Raw genomic sequence first — 19904 nt, 5'->3', positions numbered from 1 at the left:
CGCGCCCTGCGGGGTTCCGCCAGCGGAGGCGCGGGCGCGGGGGCGGGCGGCGGCGCCCGGCCCGACGCGGACCGTTTGGGTCCGGGGTGGGGACGCGGAGGCGTCCACGCCAACGCCGGCCGGCTCCGTTCACTCGGCGCCCGCTCCGGCCCCGCGGTCCGTCGGTTGCGCACCGAACCCAGACAGGCGCCGGCCAAGGGCGCCGGCGTTCGCGCCGGGTCCCAGCCAGGCGAGCGGCGACGCGCCCCGGCGCGCCGTCAGGATGGCCGAGCGGTCTAAGGCGCTGCGTTCAGGTCGCAGTCTCCCCTGGAGGCGTGGGTTCGAATCCCACTCCTGACAACCCGACCTTTTGGCCCGCCCGCCGGAGGGCAACGCCCATCGCAACCCTGGAGCACCTTTGGTCGGTTCCTGCCTTGAGCCCTTGCCCACTCTCCAAACTCCAGCCCCCTTGAAGCAAGCCTCCAAAACGCCGCCGCTTCTCAGGCACGTCCCTTCTTCCTGCCCACCCGCCGGCCGTCGCAGAAACAGCCCAGGACCATGCGCCAGCGCCCGCGACCCTTTACCGATTGCCCTTCGGACAGACGCACTCCCCACCACCTCACACGCCCTCTTCCCTGGCCCCACACACACAGCGAGCGACCGCGACCACCTTCCACGCTCTTCCCTACCTATCTCCTCCGCCCGCCTTCTCCTCACTCGCCCAAACAGACGCAGCCCGGACTCTGCCCCTATTCCTCCTTTTCCCGCCTTCCTCCCACCGGCCTCCGCCCAGCGCCCAGCGCCCACCGCCTTGAATCGCCGCTGCGCTGCCCAGAGGCCTCCGGCGTGCACAGCCCGCTCGGTTTCACCCTCCAACCTCTGACCGCCGAACAGCAGCGAGCCAGCGACCCGCTCTTGGAGCCGCGCACACTTCTCCCACCACAGGCACGCCATCCAACATCCTGCCCTTTCCTCCGGTACCCCTCGGACCCCGCCTGCGCATTCCACTCTCCCGACGCCCTAGGCAGGTCGCCGATCTCACCTCGCTACTTGTGCTCCCTTCCCGCTAACACCTGCCTGCCGGCCCACCTGCAGCCGGGACGCCTGCCGGCCAGAGGCAGCGGGATCCCTGCACACAGCCTGGCAGGCGAGTCCGTACCCGGAAAGATAGCCAACGAGGAATCACGAGCGGAAGCCCTAGATCCCCGTCACGCGCCCACAAACGCCAGGCCCCGCCGGGACAGCTCTGCGCCACACCACACCGCATCCCCACGCGGGAAGCCGCGGCCTGGGCCGTCCCAGCCACACCCAGCGCGCCTTCTCCCGGGTCAGCCAGCTGCGGCTCTGCCAAAGCGCTCCTCCGCTCCTTTCTGGCGCTCCAGCCTCCCTACCAGCCCATCGGGGCCGGACCCCGAGTGCGAGCCGGTGGCCTGGGTCAGAGCGCAGAAGCGAGGCGCCCACGGACTTGGTCTGCGTTTCTGAGCCGCACGCGGCGGCTGCGAGACCCGTCCCCCCATCGCCGCCCCCGCTCGCTGACACGCTGACACACCCACCCCCACACCCACCCGCAGCTGACACAAGCGAGAAGGCCAGCCCGGCCGGAACAACAACAACAACAACAACAACAACAACAACAAAGAAAACAAAACAAAACAAACACAAAAGAAAAACTCTGGGTCTGGGCCGGGGATCCGCGCTCAGCAAGGCCCGCCACAGCTCAGCTGCCCACACGGGGCATTCGGGCGCGGGCCACGGCTGGTCCTTCCCCTGGCGATCCCGGCGGGCAGTCTCTGGGCTCTGGGCGGCAGAGAAAGCGCAAGACGGGAGGAGTCGGCCTCTCTCCCTCCGCTCTCCCTCCGCGCCGCGCCCCAGGTCCCTCGACGTGACCGGAGCCTCCCCTTCTGCTCGCCCCGTCGGGCCAGCCTCTCGTGGACGCCCCAATGGGACGGAGACCCACGGCAGGCGGTGACCAGTGAACGGCGGCTGGTGGCGAGTTCCGCTGTGCCAGCTTCCGTTGGCGTTTACCATCGGTGCATGGGTGGTTCAGTGGTAGAATTCTCGCCTGCCACGCGGGAGGCCCGGGTTCGATTCCCGGCCCATGCAGCACGCCCTCCCATTTTGGTGCTGCTGCTGCTCCAAATGGAGCTGCGCTCGCCTCTGCCGCCTCCTTACACTCCGGGCGCGCCAGCGTGTCCTGCAACGGCTGCGCTCCCACGCGCGATGCCCCTCTGCCCTTTCTTCCGTGCCTCTCTCCACTGACTTGCGGGTGAGGCTGACCCCTCCCCCCTTCCTTGGTAAAAACAACCCCTCCAAACACGAAAGCACGCCAGACACCAGCCCTTGGCAACCTCCTGGTCCTGTTTCTCTTCACTACCCTGCCACCACCTCTGCCCGACGCATTTCACTTCAAGGAATATCGCCAGGCACCACGGGCTTGCACCCACTCGCCCCACCTCTTCTCTTCACCCTTCACCACCTCTACCTCTTGGTCTCTCTCTCTCCCCCTCGATGGCTCCCCACATCCAGAAAATGTTGCCATGGTTGCCCTTCCATCCTGAAGACGGCTTATTTATGTCTGGGGTCCAGTTGCATTCCCTACCCCTTCGGGACGTGGGACGTGGCCTCCAGTCGCTCTGTCACGATGTCTGCCCCACCCTGGGCTGCTTGTCACCTCACCCCAGCCCCACTCCGTATTCTGACTGCCCAGCCCAAGCAGCATCCCAGTCTCCCCGGCGGGGATCCCCCTTGACCACACAGACTTCCTTCCTTCCAAGACCCACCCGCTGACAATGTACTCTTCCGTCCAGCCTTCAGGCTCAGCCCTCCCTCCGCCGTCTTTTTCTCACCCCAACCGCCTTTTCACTCACACACACACAGACACACACACACATTCTCACTCCCTCTCTCTCTCTGTCTCACTGGGTCTCCAGCTCTCTCTCGCTCTCTCTCTCTGTCTCTCTGTGACTCTATCTCTCTGTCTCTCTCTCTCGCACATCCAGCTCTCCCTCTCGCCGTCAATGCCCCTCTCTCACACGACTCATATCCCTCAGCCCTGGCCTCCTTCAGGCTCTTCAGACACATGCCAGCTCCGCCACCAGCTGCGATCCCTCCGACCGCATGGGCAGCCCGCGAGGTGCCCTAACGCCCCAGGCCTCTGCACGACTTCCGTTTGACTGGATAGCCTCACTCCCAGACCTTGCCAGCCAGTCCTCTGCACCCCCTGGACACCCTGGACTCTTCCTTCCAGCTCCCAGCACACGACATGCTTCTCTCCTTTCCTTGGTGTCAGCCCCTTGCCCCGGGCTGGGCTGGACGCCAGCCACGGGAACGGACACCTTCGTCCATCACTGTCACCCGCTGACATCCACCCACATCGCCCTGGCAAGCAAGCCAGCCTCCCGTGGGGATGGCAAACCTCTCCATCCCCGATAGGGTCTGGTCTCTCTCTGCAGGTGATCCGACTGTGCCAAGATCCCACGAATGACACGGGACAGCTTTGTGCAGTTGGTTGGACCTCTACTTTGCCCCTAAAGAGAGTATTGGCAAGAAGTCGACTGACCTCTGCCATTGACTCGGGGAATCAGCCAAACGGTAAGATCAATACGGGTTGAATAGAGGGTTGGAGAACTGGGCTCATCTGTGCTAAGGAGGGGATGGGAAGAAAGTTCCACAGCGAATCTTGGCGTTGGGGATAGGTACCGTCTCCACATGTTCCTTGACACTTGGAGAGAAGATCGAGAGCGTAGGTCAGGCAATGGGAAGCAAACCTCGGCTACAAGTCTATCATGAACCCCAACTCCGCACATGTGGCTTTGGTCAGCTTGGCTGTTGGGTTTTCCCCACCAGCTCCTGCGTCCTCCACGCTTCAATGCCCGTGGCCAGGTTGGTCCAAATAACGGGACCTCTCGAGATTCGTTTTCACATCCAGAATAGGCGAGAATCTCAAACCTGTCAACAGTGAGTGGGAGCACGTGTACACACATGCGCGTGTATGTTGCGGGAAGTCAGGGACCCCGAACGGAGGGGCCGGCTGGAGCTGGGGCAGAGGAACATAAATTGTGAAGATTTCATTTCTATATGGACATTTATGGGTTCCCAAATAATACTTTTATAATTCCTTATGCCTGTCTTTGCTTTAATCTCTGAATCCTGTTATCTTCGTAAGCTGAGGATGGACGTCACCTCAGGACCACGGTGATAATTGGGTTAACTGTACAAATTGACTGTAAAACATGTGTGTTTGAACAATATGAAATCAGTGCACCTTGAGAAAGAATAGAATAACAGCGATTTTTAGGGAACAAGGGAAGACAGCCATAAGGTCTGACTGACTGCGGGGTCGGGCAAAAAGCGCCGTAGTTTTCTTCTTGCAGAGAGCCCATAAGCGGACGTGCAAGTAGGGAAGATACCGCTAAATTCTTTTCCTAGCAAGGAATATTGAGATTAATACTCTGGGAAGGGAATGCATTCCTGGTGGGAGGTCTATAAACAGCCGCTCTGGGAACGGCTGTCCTATGCGGTCGAGATAAGGCCTGAGACACGCCCTGGTCTCCTGCAGTACCATCAGGCTTATCAGGGCGGGGAAAAACTGCGCCCTGCTGCGTTTGTGGTCAGGCCGGTTGTCTGCTCTCGAACCCCGTTTTCTGTTGTTTGAGATGTTTATCAAGACAATACGTGCACCGCTGAACGTAGACCCTTATCAATAAATCTGCTTTTGCCCTTTGCCCTGTTCCCTCAGAAGCATGCGATCTTTGTTCTGCTTTTTGCCCTTCGAAGCATGTGATCTTTGTACCTACTCCCCGTTCGTACACCCCCTCCCCTTTTGAAATCCTTAACGAAAACTTGCTGGTTTTGAGGCTCGGGTGGGCATCACGGTCCTACCGATATGTGATGTCACCCCCGGCGGCCCAGCTGTCAAATTCCTCTCTTTGTACTCTCCCTCTTTATTTCTCAGCCGGCCGGCACTTACGGAAAATAGAAGGAACCTACGCCGAAATATCGGGGGCGGGTTCCCCCGATAGGTGTATGAAGAAAATGCTCACCGTCACCCATCGTCGGGGAAATGCAAATGAAAACCACGAGGAGCTGTCATCTTACCCCGCTTAGGATGGCTATCATTAAAGCCGGAGGGAAAATAACCAACCCTGGCGACGAGGTAGACAAAAGGCAAGACTTAGACCCCGTCGGCGGAAAGGCGAATAAGTACAGCCGCCATGAAAAACGGCATGGAGATATGTGAAAACAAAATGCAACAAACTGACAAACAAACAAAACCCCACCCCAACCCTACCCTGCCACCTCCCCCCAACCCCTCGCACACAGATAATTCAAGGTAGAGCTACCTTTGGGCCCGGCAATCCCGCGGATGGGTGTTTAACCAAAGCACCAGGAAATCTGAATTTCCGAGGGATACCTGCACCCCCATGTTTACTGCAGCACTGTTCACAATTGCAGAAACGTCGAATCAACCTAAGTGTCCATCGGCCGGGAAATGGATTAACGAAAACGTGGCATGTGGACACCATGGAATACCATTTGGCCATAGAAAGGAAGGAAATCCTCTCGTCTGCAGCAACAGAGGTGGAACTAAAGGTCACGATGTAACCTCAAATGAGCCGGGCACAGAAAGACACGGAGGGCAGGTTCTGATTCCAATCGTGGGAATTGAACAATCAGAAAGTTCACCTTGTGGAGGTAGAGAGCAGAACGATAGACACCAGAGGCTGGAGAGGGTGGGTGGGTGACTGGGGTGAAGAGAGGTTGGCGAAATGGGTACGAGCATGCGTTTCGACGGAGGCAATACGTTCTAATAATGTTCCATGGCAGAGTGGGGCGACTAGGGGTCACAACGATGTATTAGCGTGTGTTTCAGAGCTGGAAGACAGCACCTGAGGTGTTCCCAACAGGTAGAGATGACAGATACCCACGGGATGGATGCCCTACATCCCCTCAGTTGATCATCGATCGCCACGCAATCTACACGTGTTACCGCATGTCACAGGAGTCCCATCAATATCATGTCCGCATGAAGAAAAACATAATCATGCTACAAGGGCGATTGTCACAGCTCTGGCTCCCCAGCGCCATGGCCCGTGGTCTCGGCTCCTCAAGTTCCGCTGCCATTTCTACCAAAGCCGCTGACACCCGTGGAGCCCAATCACGGATCCCGCGCTCCAAGGGTCTGGCACGCCTTGGAAAAGCCAGTGCGCTTGCTGGCATGAGTGGCTCTGGGCACGTGGCCCAAACGCTGGGCACAGATCCCCCGCAGCCGAGAGAGAAGTGGCCCGTCAGCCACCCGGCTTGGCTTGGCGGAAGCCGCTCTGCTCGAGAGTCCTGGCCCATTCCGTGGCCAGACGAGGGTGCGAGGTGGGCGGCGGCGGCGGCGGCGGCGGTAGTGGCCGCGGTCACCTGGCGGCCATGGGAGGAGAAAGCCTGACCCGGCCGGTGGGCCTTGCCACTGAGAAAGAGTGGGAGGGAGGCGAGCACCTGACAAGGAAGAACTGTGACGCGGATGTTGCGAAGGTGGCGCCAGCGAGGCCAAAAGGACGGAGCGGTGGAGGTAGGCGGGGAGGTGGGGGCGCACGTGGAGGCCGCCGGAGGTTGTGGCTGGGGCGCCTGAGAAGCGAGGGAGCCTGTTGGTCAAAAGGGGAGGTGTGAAGGGGCCTGGCAGTTGGCAGGCAGAGCCAAAGAAGGAAGGCTTCCCTGACCGGGAATCGAACCCGGGCCGCGGCGGTGAGAGCGCCGAATCCTAACCACTAGACCACCAGGGAGAGACGGCCTTCAGGGCCCGGCTTGCGCCTCCTGGCCCCAGCGCCTGTGGCCCCAGCATTGGGCGCTACCTTGGCGCCTGTCCCCTGCTTCCCTTTAAAACAAACACCCGCAACCAGCCCCGGAGACGCGGGCGGCAACCCGCCCGCCCCAACCAGCAGCTCTGGCCCTGTTCGCAGCACACCCTCCAAACACCGCGCCCCTCCTTCCCGGGCGCACACGCACGCAGCCCCTGGCCAAGCTCCGACACGAGCCCGGCGCCCGGGACCTCCGCAAAAGGTCGGCCCGCTGCGTTGGCCGGGAATCGAACCCGGGTCAACTGCTTGGAAGGCAGCTATGCTCACCACTATACCACCAACGCCGCACGGCGCGGGCAGCCCCGCCACGCCGGCCCGGGGCTCCCACCAGCGCGCCGCCCACGCCCGGCGCAGCAGCGCCCCGACGCCCCGTCCGTCCGCCTGCCCGCCCGCAGCTCCGCGCCGCCACGGCCCCGCCAAAGGCCGGCCCGCGCCCCACCGGTGCAAGGCGAGCGCGGCTGCCCCGTTCCGCCCCCGTTCTGCGTCTGGGGGCGCTCTCGCTCCCTCGCAGACCCGGGCCGCCGGAGTCCTTCTCCACCAGGTGTCCGGGGGGCACACGGCCGGCGTCCACAAGGTCCTCAACTCCTCCGCCTCCCACCGACCGCCGCCGCCGGGCCCTGTGCCAAGTGGCAGAAAGCCTCTTCCCACAACCACTTTGGGCCGGCAGCTCGCTGGGCGCCCTGGGGGCCAGAGGAGGCCGCCCGGCTGTGGCGATCAAGCGGCGGGCGAGAAGAAAAGGGAGGAGGCCAAGGGGGCCCCTGAGGCCAAGGGGGCCCAGAGGGCCCAGGGGGCCAAGGGGCCAGGCAGGTCAGGCCCGGGATGGCGCCCTGCGACTAGCTGGAGGGCGGAGGAAGGAGAAGGAGGGCCCACAGGCTGGGTCCGAGGCGGCGGCCCTAAAAGGACTGCTGCCTCCCCGTCGGGGAATCGAACCCCGGTCTCCCGCGTGACAGGCGGGGATACTCACCACTATACTAACGAGGACGACGGCCACGGTCGCCGGGACGCCAGACCCCACTCCGACCGCGGACGCCTAGCCCTGCCTTGATCCCCTCCCCCGACCGCAGGGGCCCCGCGCCTGCTCGCCCTCCACCCGCCACCCGCCACCCGCCACCCGCCACCGTTGGCGCGGCCTACCCCGACACCCAACAAAGCACCCTGCGGTCCCACTGGGACCCGGAGCCGGACCCCGACAGCTACCGGAGCGGCGTGGAACCTCCCCTTGCGCCCTGCCTGCCGTCTCCAGCGCGGGAATCGCGCCGGCAGGAAGAGGCTGCGGGCCAAACAGCCAGGCTGCTGCTCCTAGGACGTGGTGGGCGCGCGCCCTGCGGGGTTCCGCCAGCGGAGGCGCGGGCGCGGGGGCGGGCGGCGGCGCCCGGCCCGACGCGGACCGTTTGGGTCCGGGGTGGGGACGCGGAGGCGTCCACGCCAACGCCGGCCGGCTCCGTTCACTCGGCGCCCGCTCCGGCCCCGCGGTCCGTCGGTTGCGCACCGAACCCAGACAGGCGCCGGCCAAGGGCGCCGGCGTTCGCGCCGGGTCCCAGCCAGGCGAGCGGCGACGCGCCCCGGCGCGCCGTCAGGATGGCCGAGCGGTCTAAGGCGCTGCGTTCAGGTCGCAGTCTCCCCTGGAGGCGTGGGTTCGAATCCCACTCCTGACAACCCGACCTTTTGGCCCGCCCGCCGGAGGGCAACGCCCATCGCAACCCTGGAGCACCTTTGGTCGGTTCCTGCCTTGAGCCCTTGCCCACTCTCCAAACTCCAGCCCCCTTGAAGCAAGCCTCCAAAACGCCGCCGCTTCTCAGGCACGTCCCTTCTTCCTGCCCACCCGCCGGCCGTCGCAGAAACAGCCCAGGACCATGCGCCAGCGCCCGCGACCCTTTACCGATTGCCCTTCGGACAGACGCACTCCCCACCACCTCACACGCCCTCTTCCCTGGCCCCACACACACAGCGAGCGACCGCGACCACCTTCCACGCTCTTCCCTACCTATCTCCTCCGCCCGCCTTCTCCTCACTCGCCCAAACAGACGCAGCCCGGACTCTGCCCCTATTCCTCCTTTTCCCGCCTTCCTCCCACCGGCCTCCGCCCAGCGCCCAGCGCCCACCGCCTTGAATCGCCGCTGCGCTGCCCAGAGGCCTCCGGCGTGCACAGCCCGCTCGGTTTCACCCTCCAACCTCTGACCGCCGAACAGCAGCGAGCCAGCGACCCGCTCTTGGAGCCGCGCACACTTCTCCCACCACAGGCACGCCATCCAACATCCTGCCCTTTCCTCCGGTACCCCTCGGACCCCGCCTGCGCATTCCACTCTCCCGACGCCCTAGGCAGGTCGCCGATCTCACCTCGCTACTTGTGCTCCCTTCCCGCTAACACCTGCCTGCCGGCCCACCTGCAGCCGGGACGCCTGCCGGCCAGAGGCAGCGGGATCCCTGCACACAGCCTGGCAGGCGAGTCCGTACCCGGAAAGATAGCCAACGAGGAATCACGAGCGGAAGCCCTAGATCCCCGTCACGCGCCCACAAACGCCAGGCCCCGCCGGGACAGCTCTGCGCCACACCACACCGCATCCCCACGCGGGAAGCCGCGGCCTGGGCCGTCCCAGCCACACCCAGCGCGCCTTCTCCCGGGTCAGCCAGCTGCGGCTCTGCCAAAGCGCTCCTCCGCTCCTTTCTGGCGCTCCAGCCTCCCTACCAGCCCATCGGGGCCGGACCCCGAGTGCGAGCCGGTGGCCTGGGTCAGAGCGCAGAAGCGAGGCGCCCACGGACTTGGTCTGCGTTTCTGAGCCGCACGCGGCGGCTGCGAGACCCGTCCCCCCATCGCCGCCCCCGCTCGCTGACACGCTGACACACCCACCCCCACACCCACCCGCAGCTGACACAAGCGAGAAGGCCAGCCCGGCCGGAACAACAACAACAACAACAACAACAACAACAACAAAGAAAACAAAACAAAACAAACACAAAAGAAAAACTCTGGGTCTGGGCCGGGGATCCGCGCTCAGCAAGGCCCGCCACAGCTCAGCTGCCCACACGGGGCATTCGGGCGCGGGCCACGGCTGGTCCTTCCCCTGGCGATCCCGGCGGGCAGTCTCTGGGCTCTGGGCGGCAGAGAAAGCGCAAGACGGGAGGAGTCGGCCTCTCTCCCTCCGCTCTCCCTCCGCGCCGCGCCCCAGGTCCCTCGACGTGACCGGAGCCTCCCCTTCTGCTCGCCCCGTCGGGCCAGCCTCTCGTGGACGCCCCAATGGGACGGAGACCCACGGCAGGCGGTGACCAGTGAACGGCGGCTGGTGGCGAGTTCCGCTGTGCCAGCTTCCGTTGGCGTTTACCATCGGTGCATGGGTGGTTCAGTGGTAGAATTCTCGCCTGCCACGCGGGAGGCCCGGGTTCGATTCCCGGCCCATGCAGCACGCCCTCCCATTTTGGTGCTGCTGCTGCTCCAAATGGAGCTGCGCTCGCCTCTGCCGCCTCCTTACACTCCGGGCGCGCCAGCGTGTCCTGCAACGGCTGCGCTCCCACGCGCGATGCCCCTCTGCCCTTTCTTCCGTGCCTCTCTCCACTGACTTGCGGGTGAGGCTGACCCCTCCCCCCTTCCTTGGTAAAAACAACCCCTCCAAACACGAAAGCACGCCAGACACCAGCCCTTGGCAACCTCCTGGTCCTGTTTCTCTTCACTACCCTGCCACCACCTCTGCCCGACGCATTTCACTTCAAGGAATATCGCCAGGCACCACGGGCTTGCACCCACTCGCCCCACCTCTTCTCTTCACCCTTCACCACCTCTACCTCTTGGTCTCTCTCTCTCCCCCTCGATGGCTCCCCACATCCAGAAAATGTTGCCATGGTTGCCCTTCCATCCTGAAGACGGCTTATTTATGTCTGGGGTCCAGTTGCATTCCCTACCCCTTCGGGACGTGGGACGTGGCCTCCAGTCGCTCTGTCACGATGTCTGCCCCACCCTGGGCTGCTTGTCACCTCACCCCAGCCCCACTCCGTATTCTGACTGCCCAGCCCAAGCAGCATCCCAGTCTCCCCGGCGGGGATCCCCCTTGACCACACAGACTTCCTTCCTTCCAAGACCCACCCGCTGACAATGTACTCTTCCGTCCAGCCTTCAGGCTCAGCCCTCCCTCCGCCGTCTTTTTCTCACCCCAACCGCCTTTTCACTCACACACACACAGACACACACACACATTCTCACTCCCTCTCTCTCTCTGTCTCACTGGGTCTCCAGCTCTCTCTCGCTCTCTCTCTCTGTCTCTCTGTGACTCTATCTCTCTGTCTCTCTCTCTCGCACATCCAGCTCTCCCTCTCGCCGTCAATGCCCCTCTCTCACACGACTCATATCCCTCAGCCCTGGCCTCCTTCAGGCTCTTCAGACACATGCCAGCTCCGCCACCAGCTGCGATCCCTCCGACCGCATGGGCAGCCCGCGAGGTGCCCTAACGCCCCAGGCCTCTGCACGACTTCCGTTTGACTGGATAGCCTCACTCCCAGACCTTGCCAGCCAGTCCTCTGCACCCCCTGGACACCCTGGACTCTTCCTTCCAGCTCCCAGCACACGACATGCTTCTCTCCTTTCCTTGGTGTCAGCCCCTTGCCCCGGGCTGGGCTGGACGCCAGCCACGGGAACGGACACCTTCGTCCATCACTGTCACCCGCTGACATCCACCCACATCGCCCTGGCAAGCAAGCCAGCCTCCCGTGGGGATGGCAAACCTCTCCATCCCCGATAGGGTCTGGTCTCTCTCTGCAGGTGATCCGACTGTGCCAAGATCCCACGAATGACACGGGACAGCTTTGTGCAGTTGGTTGGACCTCTACTTTGCCCCTAAAGAGAGTATTGGCAAGAAGTCGACTGACCTCTGCCATTGACTCGGGGAATCAGCCAAACGGTAAGATCAATACGGGTTGAATAGAGGGTTGGAGAACTGGGCTCATCTGTGCTAAGGAGGGGATGGGAAGAAAGTTCCACAGCGAATCTTGGCGTTGGGGATAGGTACCGTCTCCACATGTTCCTTGACACTTGGAGAGAAGATCGAGAGCGTAGGTCAGGCAATGGGAAGCAAACCTCGGCTACAAGTCTATCATGAACCCCAACTCCGCACATGTGGCTTTGGTCAGCTTGGCTGTTGGGTTTTCCCCACCAGCTCCTGCGTCCTCCACGCTTCAATGCCCGTGGCCAGGTTGGTCCAAATAACGGGACCTCTCGAGATTCGTTTTCACATCCAGAATAGGCGAGAATCTCAAACCTGTCAACAGTGAGTGGGAGCACGTGTACACACATGCGCGTGTATGTTGCGGGAAGTCAGGGACCCCGAACGGAGGGGCCGGCTGGAGCTGGGGCAGAGGAACATAAATTGTGAAGATTTCATTTCTATATGGACATTTATGGGTTCCCAAATAATACTTTTATAATTCCTTATGCCTGTCTTTGCTTTAATCTCTGAATCCTGTTATCTTCGTAAGCTGAGGATGGACGTCACCTCAGGACCACGGTGATAATTGGGTTAACTGTACAAATTGACTGTAAAACATGTGTGTTTGAACAATATGAAATCAGTGCACCTTGAGAAAGAATAGAATAACAGCGATTTTTAGGGAACAAGGGAAGACAGCCATAAGGTCTGACTGACTGCGGGGTCGGGCAAAAAGCGCCGTAGTTTTCTTCTTGCAGAGAGCCCATAAGCGGACGTGCAAGTAGGGAAGATACCGCTAAATTCTTTTCCTAGCAAGGAATATTGAGATTAATACTCTGGGAAGGGAATGCATTCCTGGTGGGAGGTCTATAAACAGCCGCTCTGGGAACGGCTGTCCTATGCGGTCGAGATAAGGCCTGAGACACGCCCTGGTCTCCTGCAGTACCATCAGGCTTATCAGGGCGGGGAAAAACTGCGCCCTGCTGCGTTTGTGGTCAGGCCGGTTGTCTGCTCTCGAACCCCGTTTTCTGTTGTTTGAGATGTTTATCAAGACAATACGTGCACCGCTGAACGTAGACCCTTATCAATAAATCTGCTTTTGCCCTTTGCCCTGTTCCCTCAGAAGCATGCGATCTTTGTTCTGCTTTTTGCCCTTCGAAGCATGTGATCTTTGTACCTACTCCCCGTTCGTACACCCCCTCCCCTTTTGAAATCCTTAACGAAAACTTGCTGGTTTTGAGGCTCGGGTGGGCATCACGGTCCTACCGATATGTGATGTCACCCCCGGCGGCCCAGCTGTCAAATTCCTCTCTTTGTACTCTCCCTCTTTATTTCTCAGCCGGCCGGCACTTACGGAAAATAGAAGGAACCTACGCCGAAATATCGGGGGCGGGTTCCCCCGATAGGTGTATGAAGAAAATGCTCACCGTCACCCATCGTCGGGGAAATGCAAATGAAAACCACGAGGAGCTGTCATCTTACCCCGCTTAGGATGGCTATCATTAAAGCCGGAGGGAAAATAACCAACCCTGGCGACGAGGTAGACAAAAGGCAAGACTTAGACCCCGTCGGCGGAAAGGCGAATAAGTACAGCCGCCATGAAAAACGGCATGGAGATATGTGAAAACAAAATGCAACAAACTGACAAACAAACAAAACCCCACCCCAACCCTACCCTGCCACCTCCCCCCAACCCCTCGCACACAGATAATTCAAGGTAGAGCTACCTTTGGGCCCGGCAATCCCGCGGATGGGTGTTTAACCAAAGCACCAGGAAATCTGAATTTCCGAGGGATACCTGCACCCCCATGTTTACTGCAGCACTGTTCACAATTGCAGAAACGTCGAATCAACCTAAGTGTCCATCGGCCGGGAAATGGATTAACGAAAACGTGGCATGTGGACACCATGGAATACCATTTGGCCATAGAAAGGAAGGAAATCCTCTCGTCTGCAGCAACAGAGGTGGAACTAAAGGTCACGATGTAACCTCAAATGAGCCGGGCACAGAAAGACACGGAGGGCAGGTTCTGATTCCAATCGTGGGAATTGAACAATCAGAAAGTTCACCTTGTGGAGGTAGAGAGCAGAACGATAGACACCAGAGGCTGGAGAGGGTGGGTGGGTGACTGGGGTGAAGAGAGGTTGGCGAAATGGGTACGAGCATGCGTTTCGACGGAGGCAATACGTTCTAATAATGTTCCATGGCAGAGTGGGGCGACTAGGGGTCACAACGATGTATTAGCGTGTGTTTCAGAGCTGGAAGACAGCACCTGAGGTGTTCCCAACAGGTAGAGATGACAGATACCCACGGGATGGATGCCCTACATCCCCTCAGTTGATCATCGATCGCCACGCAATCTACACGTGTTACCGCATGTCACAGGAGTCCCATCAATATCATGTCCGCATGAAGAAAAACATAATCATGCTACAAGGGCGATTGTCACAGCTCTGGCTCCCCAGCGCCATGGCCCGTGGTCTCGGCTCCTCAAGTTCCGCTGCCATTTCTACCAAAGCCGCTGACACCCGTGGAGCCCAATCACGGATCCCGCGCTCCAAGGGTCTGGCACGCCTTGGAAAAGCCAGTGCGCTTGCTGGCATGAGTGGCTCTGGGCACGTGGCCCAAACGCTGGGCACAGATCCCCCGCAGCCGAGAGAGAAGTGGCCCGTCAGCCACCCGGCTTGGCTTGGCGGAAGCCGCTCTGCTCGAGAGTCCTGGCCCATTCCGTGGCCAGACGAGGGTGCGAGGTGGGCGGCGGCGGCGGCGGCGGCGGTAGTGGCCGCGGTCACCTGGCGGCCATGGGAGGAGAAAGCCTGACCCGGCCGGTGGGCCTTGCCACTGAGAAAGAGTGGGAGGGAGGCGAGCACCTGACAAGGAAGAACTGTGACGCGGATGTTGCGAAGGTGGCGCCAGCGAGGCCAAAAGGACGGAGCGGTGGAGGTAGGCGGGGAGGTGGGGGCGCACGTGGAGGCCGCCGGAGGTTGTGGCTGGGGCGCCTGAGAAGCGAGGGAGCCTGTTGGTCAAAAGGGGAGGTGTGAAGGGGCCTGGCAGTTGGCAGGCAGAGCCAAAGAAGGAAGGCTTCCCTGACCGGGAATCGAACCCGGGCCGCGGCGGTGAGAGCGCCGAATCCTAACCACTAGACCACCAGGGAGAGACGGCCTTCAGGGCCCGGCTTGCGCCTCCTGGCCCCAGCGCCTGTGGCCCCAGCATTGGGCGCTACCTTGGCGCCTGTCCCCTGCTTCCCTTTAAAACAAACACCCGCAACCAGCCCCGGAGACGCGGGCGGCAACCCGCCCGCCCCAACCAGCAGCTCTGGCCCTGTTCGCAGCACACCCTCCAAACACCGCGCCCCTCCTTCCCGGGCGCACACGCACGCAGCCCCTGGCCAAGCTCCGACACGAGCCCGGCGCCCGGGACCTCCGCAAAAGGTCGGCCCGCTGCGTTGGCCGGGAATCGAACCCGGGTCAACTGCTTGGAAGGCAGCTATGCTCACCACTATACCACCAACGCCGCACGGCGCGGGCAGCCCCGCCACGCCGGCCCGGGGCTCCCACCAGCGCGCCGCCCACGCCCGGCGCAGCAGCGCCCCGACGCCCCGTCCGTCCGCCTGCCCGCCCGCAGCTCCGCGCCGCCACGGCCCCGCCAAAGGCCGGCCCGCGCCCCACCGGTGCAAGGCGAGCGCGGCTGCCCCGTTCCGCCCCCGTTCTGCGTCTGGGGGCGCTCTCGCTCCCTCGCAGACCCGGGCCGCCGGAGTCCTTCTCCACCAGGTGTCCGGGGGGCACACGGCCGGCGTCCACAAGGTCCTCAACTCCTCCGCCTCCCACCGACCGCCGCCGCCGGGCCCTGTGCCAAGTGGCAGAAAGCCTCTTCCCACAACCACTTTGGGCCGGCAGCTCGCTGGGCGCCCTGGGGGCCAGAGGAGGCCGCCCGGCTGTGGCGATCAAGCGGCGGGCGAGAAGAAAAGGGAGGAGGCCAAGGGGGCCCCTGAGGCCAAGGGGGCCCAGAGGGCCCAGGGGGCCAAGGGGCCAGGCAGGTCAGGCCCGGGATGGCGCCCTGCGACTAGCTGGAGGGCGGAGGAAGGAGAAGGAGGGCCCACAGGCTGGGTCCGAGGCGGCGGCCCTAAAAGGACTGCTGCCTCCCCGTCGGGGAATCGAACCCCGGTCTCCCGCGTGACAGGCGGGGATACTCACCACTATACTAACGAGGACGACGGCCACGGTCACCGGGACGCCAGACCCCACTCCGACCGCGGACGCCTAGCCCTGCCTTGATCCCCTCCCCCGACCGCAGGGGCCCCGCGCCTGCTCGCCCTCCACCCGCCACCCGCCACCCGCCACCCGCCACCCGCCACCGTTGGCGCGGCCTACCCCGACACCCAACAAAGCACCCTGCGGTCCCACTGGGACCCGGAGCCGGACCCCGACAGCTACCGGAGCGGCGTGGAACCTCCCCTTGCGCCCTGCCTGCCGTCTCCAGCGCGGGAATCGCGCCGGCAGGAAGAGGCTGCGGGCCAAACAGCCAGGCTGCTGCTCCTAGGACGTGGTGGGCGCGCGCCCTGCGGGGTTCCGCCAGCGGAGGCGCGGGCGCGGGGGCGGGCGGCGGCGCCCGGCCCGACGCGGACCGTTTGGGTCCGGGGTGGGGACGCGGAGGCGTCCACGCCAACGCCGGCCGGCTCCGTTCACTCGGCGCCCGCTCCGGCCCCGCGGTCCGTCGGTTGCGCACCGAACCCAGACAGGCGCCGGCCAAGGGCGCCGGCGTTCGCGCCGGGTCCCAGCCAGGCGAGCGGCGACGCGCCCCGGCGCGCCGTCAGGATGGCCGAGCGGTCTAAGGCGCTGCGTTCAGGTCGCAGTCTCCCCTGGAGGCGTGGGTTCGAATCCCACTCCTGACAACCCGACCTTTTGGCCCGCCCGCCGGAGGGCAACGCCCATCGCAACCCTGGAGCACCTTTGGTCGGTTCCTGCCTTGAGCCCTTGCCCACTCTCCAAACTCCAGCCCCCTTGAAGCAAGCCTCCAAAACGCCGCCGCTTCTCAGGCACGTCCCTTCTTCCTGCCCACCCGCCGGCCGTCGCAGAAACAGCCCAGGACCATGCGCCAGCGCCCGCGACCCTTTACCGATTGCCCTTCGGACAGACGCACTCCCCACCACCTCACACGCCCTCTTCCCTGGCCCCACACACACAGCGAGCGACCGCGACCACCTTCCACGCTCTTCCCTACCTATCTCCTCCGCCCGCCTTCTCCTCACTCGCCCAAACAGACGCAGCCCGGACTCTGCCCCTATTCCTCCTTTTCCCGCCTTCCTCCCACCGGCCTCCGCCCAGCGCCCAGCGCCCACCGCCTTGAATCGCCGCTGCGCTGCCCAGAGGCCTCCGGCGTGCACAGCCCGCTCGGTTTCACCCTCCAACCTCTGACCGCCGAACAGCAGCGAGCCAGCGACCCGCTCTTGGAGCCGCGCACACTTCTCCCACCACAGGCACGCCATCCAACATCCTGCCCTTTCCTCCGGTACCCCTCGGACCCCGCCTGCGCATTCCACTCTCCCGACGCCCTAGGCAGGTCGCCGATCTCACCTCGCTACTTGTGCTCCCTTCCCGCTAACACCTGCCTGCCGGCCCACCTGCAGCCGGGACGCCTGCCGGCCAGAGGCAGCGGGATCCCTGCACACAGCCTGGCAGGCGAGTCCGTACCCGGAAAGATAGCCAACGAGGAATCACGAGCGGAAGCCCTAGATCCCCGTCACGCGCCCACAAACGCCAGGCCCCGCCGGGACAGCTCTGCGCCACACCACACCGCATCCCCACGCGGGAAGCCGCGGCCTGGGCCGTCCCAGCCACACCCAGCGCGCCTTCTCCCGGGTCAGCCAGCTGCGGCTCTGCCAAAGCGCTCCTCCGCTCCTTTCTGGCGCTCCAGCCTCCCTACCAGCCCATCGGGGCCGGACCCCGAGTGCGAGCCGGTGGCCTGGGTCAGAGCGCAGAAGCGAGGCGCCCACGGACTTGGTCTGCGTTTCTGAGCCGCACGCGGCGGCTGCGAGACCCGTCCCCCCATCGCCGCCCCCGCTCGCTGACACGCTGACACACCCACCCCCACACCCACCCGCAGCTGACACAAGCGAGAAGGCCAGCCCGGCCGGAACAACAACAACAACAACAACAACAACAACAACAACAAAGAAAACAAAACAAAACAAACACAAAAGAAAAACTCTGGGTCTGGGCCGGGGATCCGCGCTCAGCAAGGCCCGCCACAGCTCAGCTGCCCACACGGGGCATTCGGGCGCGGGCCACGGCTGGTCCTTCCCCTGGCGACCCCGGCGGGCAGTCTCTGGGCTCTGGGCGGCAGAGAAAGCGCAAGACGGGAGGAGTCGGCCTCTCTCCCTCCGCTCTCCCTCCGCGCCGCGCCCCAGGTCCCTCGACGTGACGGGAGCCTCCCCTTCTGCTCGCCCCGTCGGGCCAGCCTCTCGTGGACGCCCCAATGGGACGGAGACCCACGGCAGGCGGTGACCAGTGAACGGCGGCTGGTGGCGAGTTCCGCTGTGCCAGCTTCCGTTGGCTTTACCATCGGTGCATGGGTGGTTCAGTGGTAGAATTCTCGCCTGCCACGCGGGAGGCCCGGGTTCGATTCCCGGCCCATGCAGCACGCCCTCCCATTTTGGTGCTGCTGCTGCTCCAAATGGAGCTGCGCTCGCCTCTGCCGCCTCCTTACACTCCGGGCGCGCCAGCGTGTCCTGCAACGGCTGCGCTCCCACGCGCGATGCCCCTCTGCCCTTTCTTCCGTGCCTCTCTCCACTGACTTGCGGGTGAGGCTGACCCCTCCCCCCTTCCTTGGTAAAAACAACCCCTCCAAACACGAAAGCACGCCAGACACCAGCCCTTGGCAACCTCCTGGTCCTGTTTCTCTTCACTACCCTGCCACCACCTCTGCCCGACGCATTTCACTTCAAGGAATATCGCCAGGCACCACGGGCTTGCACCCACTCGCCCCACCTCTTCTCTTCACCCTTCACCACCTCTACCTCTTGGTCTCTCTGTCCCCCCCTCGATGGCTCCCCACATCCAGAAAATGCTCTTCCAGTAGCTAGGAAGTCGCCACTCCCGGGAGTAACTCGTCTGTTTCTCCTAGGGGTCACACAGTCCTTAACGCGACCACAGGAGTATACGCGTGGCACGTGCACGGTCTACATTCACCGTATTCCGTCTACTCCACGCTCCCCTCATTCTGCTCGCACCATCACTGCCGTGTGGCATCTACCTACCTAACTCCAGACCACCTCTTTAGTGGAGGATGCTGCCTTGTTTCTGTCCCTCGGACCTCTTTTCATCTCAGCCCCTGGCACATGCCTGAGACCTGAATGTGCGTCCTAAAGACGGCTTATTTATGTCTGGGGTCCAGTTGCATTCCGTACCCCTTCGGGACGTGGGACGTGGCCTCCAGTCGCTCTGTCACAATGTCTGCCCCACCCTGGGCTGCTTGCTACCTCACCCCAGCCCCACTCCATACTCTGACCGACCGGCCCACGTAGCATCCCAGTCTCCACTGTGGGGGTCCCCTTTGACCACACAGACTTCCTTCCTGCCTAGACCAACCCGCTCTAAATGTACTGTTCTGTGCAGCCTTCAGGCTCAGCCCTCCCTGCCCCGCCTTTGTCTCACCCCCACCCGCCCTTTCTCTCTCTCTCACACACACACACACTCACACACCTCTCTCTCTCTGTCTCTCTCTGTCTCTCTCTGTCTCTCTTTCTCTCACTCTCAATGTCTCTCTCCCAGGCAACTCTCCCTCTCACCATGAATGCCCCTGTCTCACACGATTCACATCCCCCAGTCCTGGCCTGCTTCAGGTTGTGTCACTAGCTGGCATCCCTCATATCACACAGGTAGCTGGCACAGCCAGCTCGGAACATGCCCCCATGCACTAGGCATCTGACCAACCTCCTTCTGGCTGGACAGCCTCACTCCCAGATCTTAATAGTCAGGCTTTGCACCCCCTGGACACCCTGGACTCTTTCTCCCACCTCCCAGCATGCAGCATGCTTCTGTCCTTTCTTTGGTGTCAGCCCCTTGCCCCAGTTTGGGGTGGACTCCAGCCATGGGAATGTGCACCTTCCTTCGTCACTGTCACCCATTGACATCCACCCACATCATTCTGATGAGCAAGCCAGCCTCCTGT

At 62.8% G+C, this 19904-nt stretch overlaps 12 non-coding genes across 12 annotated transcripts; 6 read left to right on the top strand and 6 right to left on the bottom strand.

The window, feature by feature from the left end:
• The first annotated feature begins 256 nt into the window (after positions 1-256).
• TRNAL-CAG (transfer RNA leucine (anticodon CAG)) lies at positions 257-339 on the top strand. Its single transcript has one exon. It is a non-coding gene; the product is annotated as a tRNA-Leu (tRNA).
• Positions 340-2011: 1672 nt separating this feature from the next.
• Positions 2012-2082, top strand: TRNAG-GCC (transfer RNA glycine (anticodon GCC)). Its single transcript has one exon. It is a non-coding gene; the product is annotated as a tRNA-Gly (tRNA).
• A 4595-nt stretch (positions 2083-6677) lies between these two features.
• Positions 6678-6749, bottom strand: TRNAE-CUC (transfer RNA glutamic acid (anticodon CUC)). Its single transcript has one exon. It is a non-coding gene; the product is annotated as a tRNA-Glu (tRNA).
• Positions 6750-7036: 287 nt separating this feature from the next.
• On the bottom strand, positions 7037-7108 carry TRNAG-UCC (transfer RNA glycine (anticodon UCC)). Its single transcript has one exon. It is a non-coding gene; the product is annotated as a tRNA-Gly (tRNA).
• Positions 7109-7733: 625 nt separating this feature from the next.
• TRNAD-GUC (transfer RNA aspartic acid (anticodon GUC)) lies at positions 7734-7805 on the bottom strand. Its single transcript has one exon. It is a non-coding gene; the product is annotated as a tRNA-Asp (tRNA).
• A 591-nt stretch (positions 7806-8396) lies between these two features.
• On the top strand, positions 8397-8479 carry TRNAL-CAG (transfer RNA leucine (anticodon CAG)). The gene has a single exon. It is a non-coding gene; the product is annotated as a tRNA-Leu (tRNA).
• Positions 8480-10151: 1672 nt separating this feature from the next.
• On the top strand, positions 10152-10222 carry TRNAG-GCC (transfer RNA glycine (anticodon GCC)). Its single transcript has one exon. It is a non-coding gene; the product is annotated as a tRNA-Gly (tRNA).
• Positions 10223-14817: 4595 nt separating this feature from the next.
• TRNAE-CUC (transfer RNA glutamic acid (anticodon CUC)) lies at positions 14818-14889 on the bottom strand. Its single transcript has one exon. It is a non-coding gene; the product is annotated as a tRNA-Glu (tRNA).
• Positions 14890-15176: 287 nt separating this feature from the next.
• TRNAG-UCC (transfer RNA glycine (anticodon UCC)) lies at positions 15177-15248 on the bottom strand. Its single transcript has one exon. It is a non-coding gene; the product is annotated as a tRNA-Gly (tRNA).
• Positions 15249-15873: 625 nt separating this feature from the next.
• Positions 15874-15945, bottom strand: TRNAD-GUC (transfer RNA aspartic acid (anticodon GUC)). Its single transcript has one exon. It is a non-coding gene; the product is annotated as a tRNA-Asp (tRNA).
• Positions 15946-16543: 598 nt separating this feature from the next.
• Positions 16544-16626, top strand: TRNAL-CAG (transfer RNA leucine (anticodon CAG)). Its single transcript has one exon. It is a non-coding gene; the product is annotated as a tRNA-Leu (tRNA).
• Positions 16627-18300: 1674 nt separating this feature from the next.
• TRNAG-GCC (transfer RNA glycine (anticodon GCC)) lies at positions 18301-18371 on the top strand. The gene has a single exon. It is a non-coding gene; the product is annotated as a tRNA-Gly (tRNA).
• Positions 18372-19904: the final 1533 nt, after the last annotated feature.

This window comes from Macaca fascicularis, chromosome 1 (genome assembly GCF_037993035.2).
Source record: "Macaca fascicularis isolate 582-1 chromosome 1, T2T-MFA8v1.1".
NCBI lineage: Eukaryota > Metazoa > Chordata > Mammalia > Primates > Cercopithecidae > Macaca > Macaca fascicularis.
This window is presented reverse-complemented; position numbering and strand designations above follow the sequence as displayed.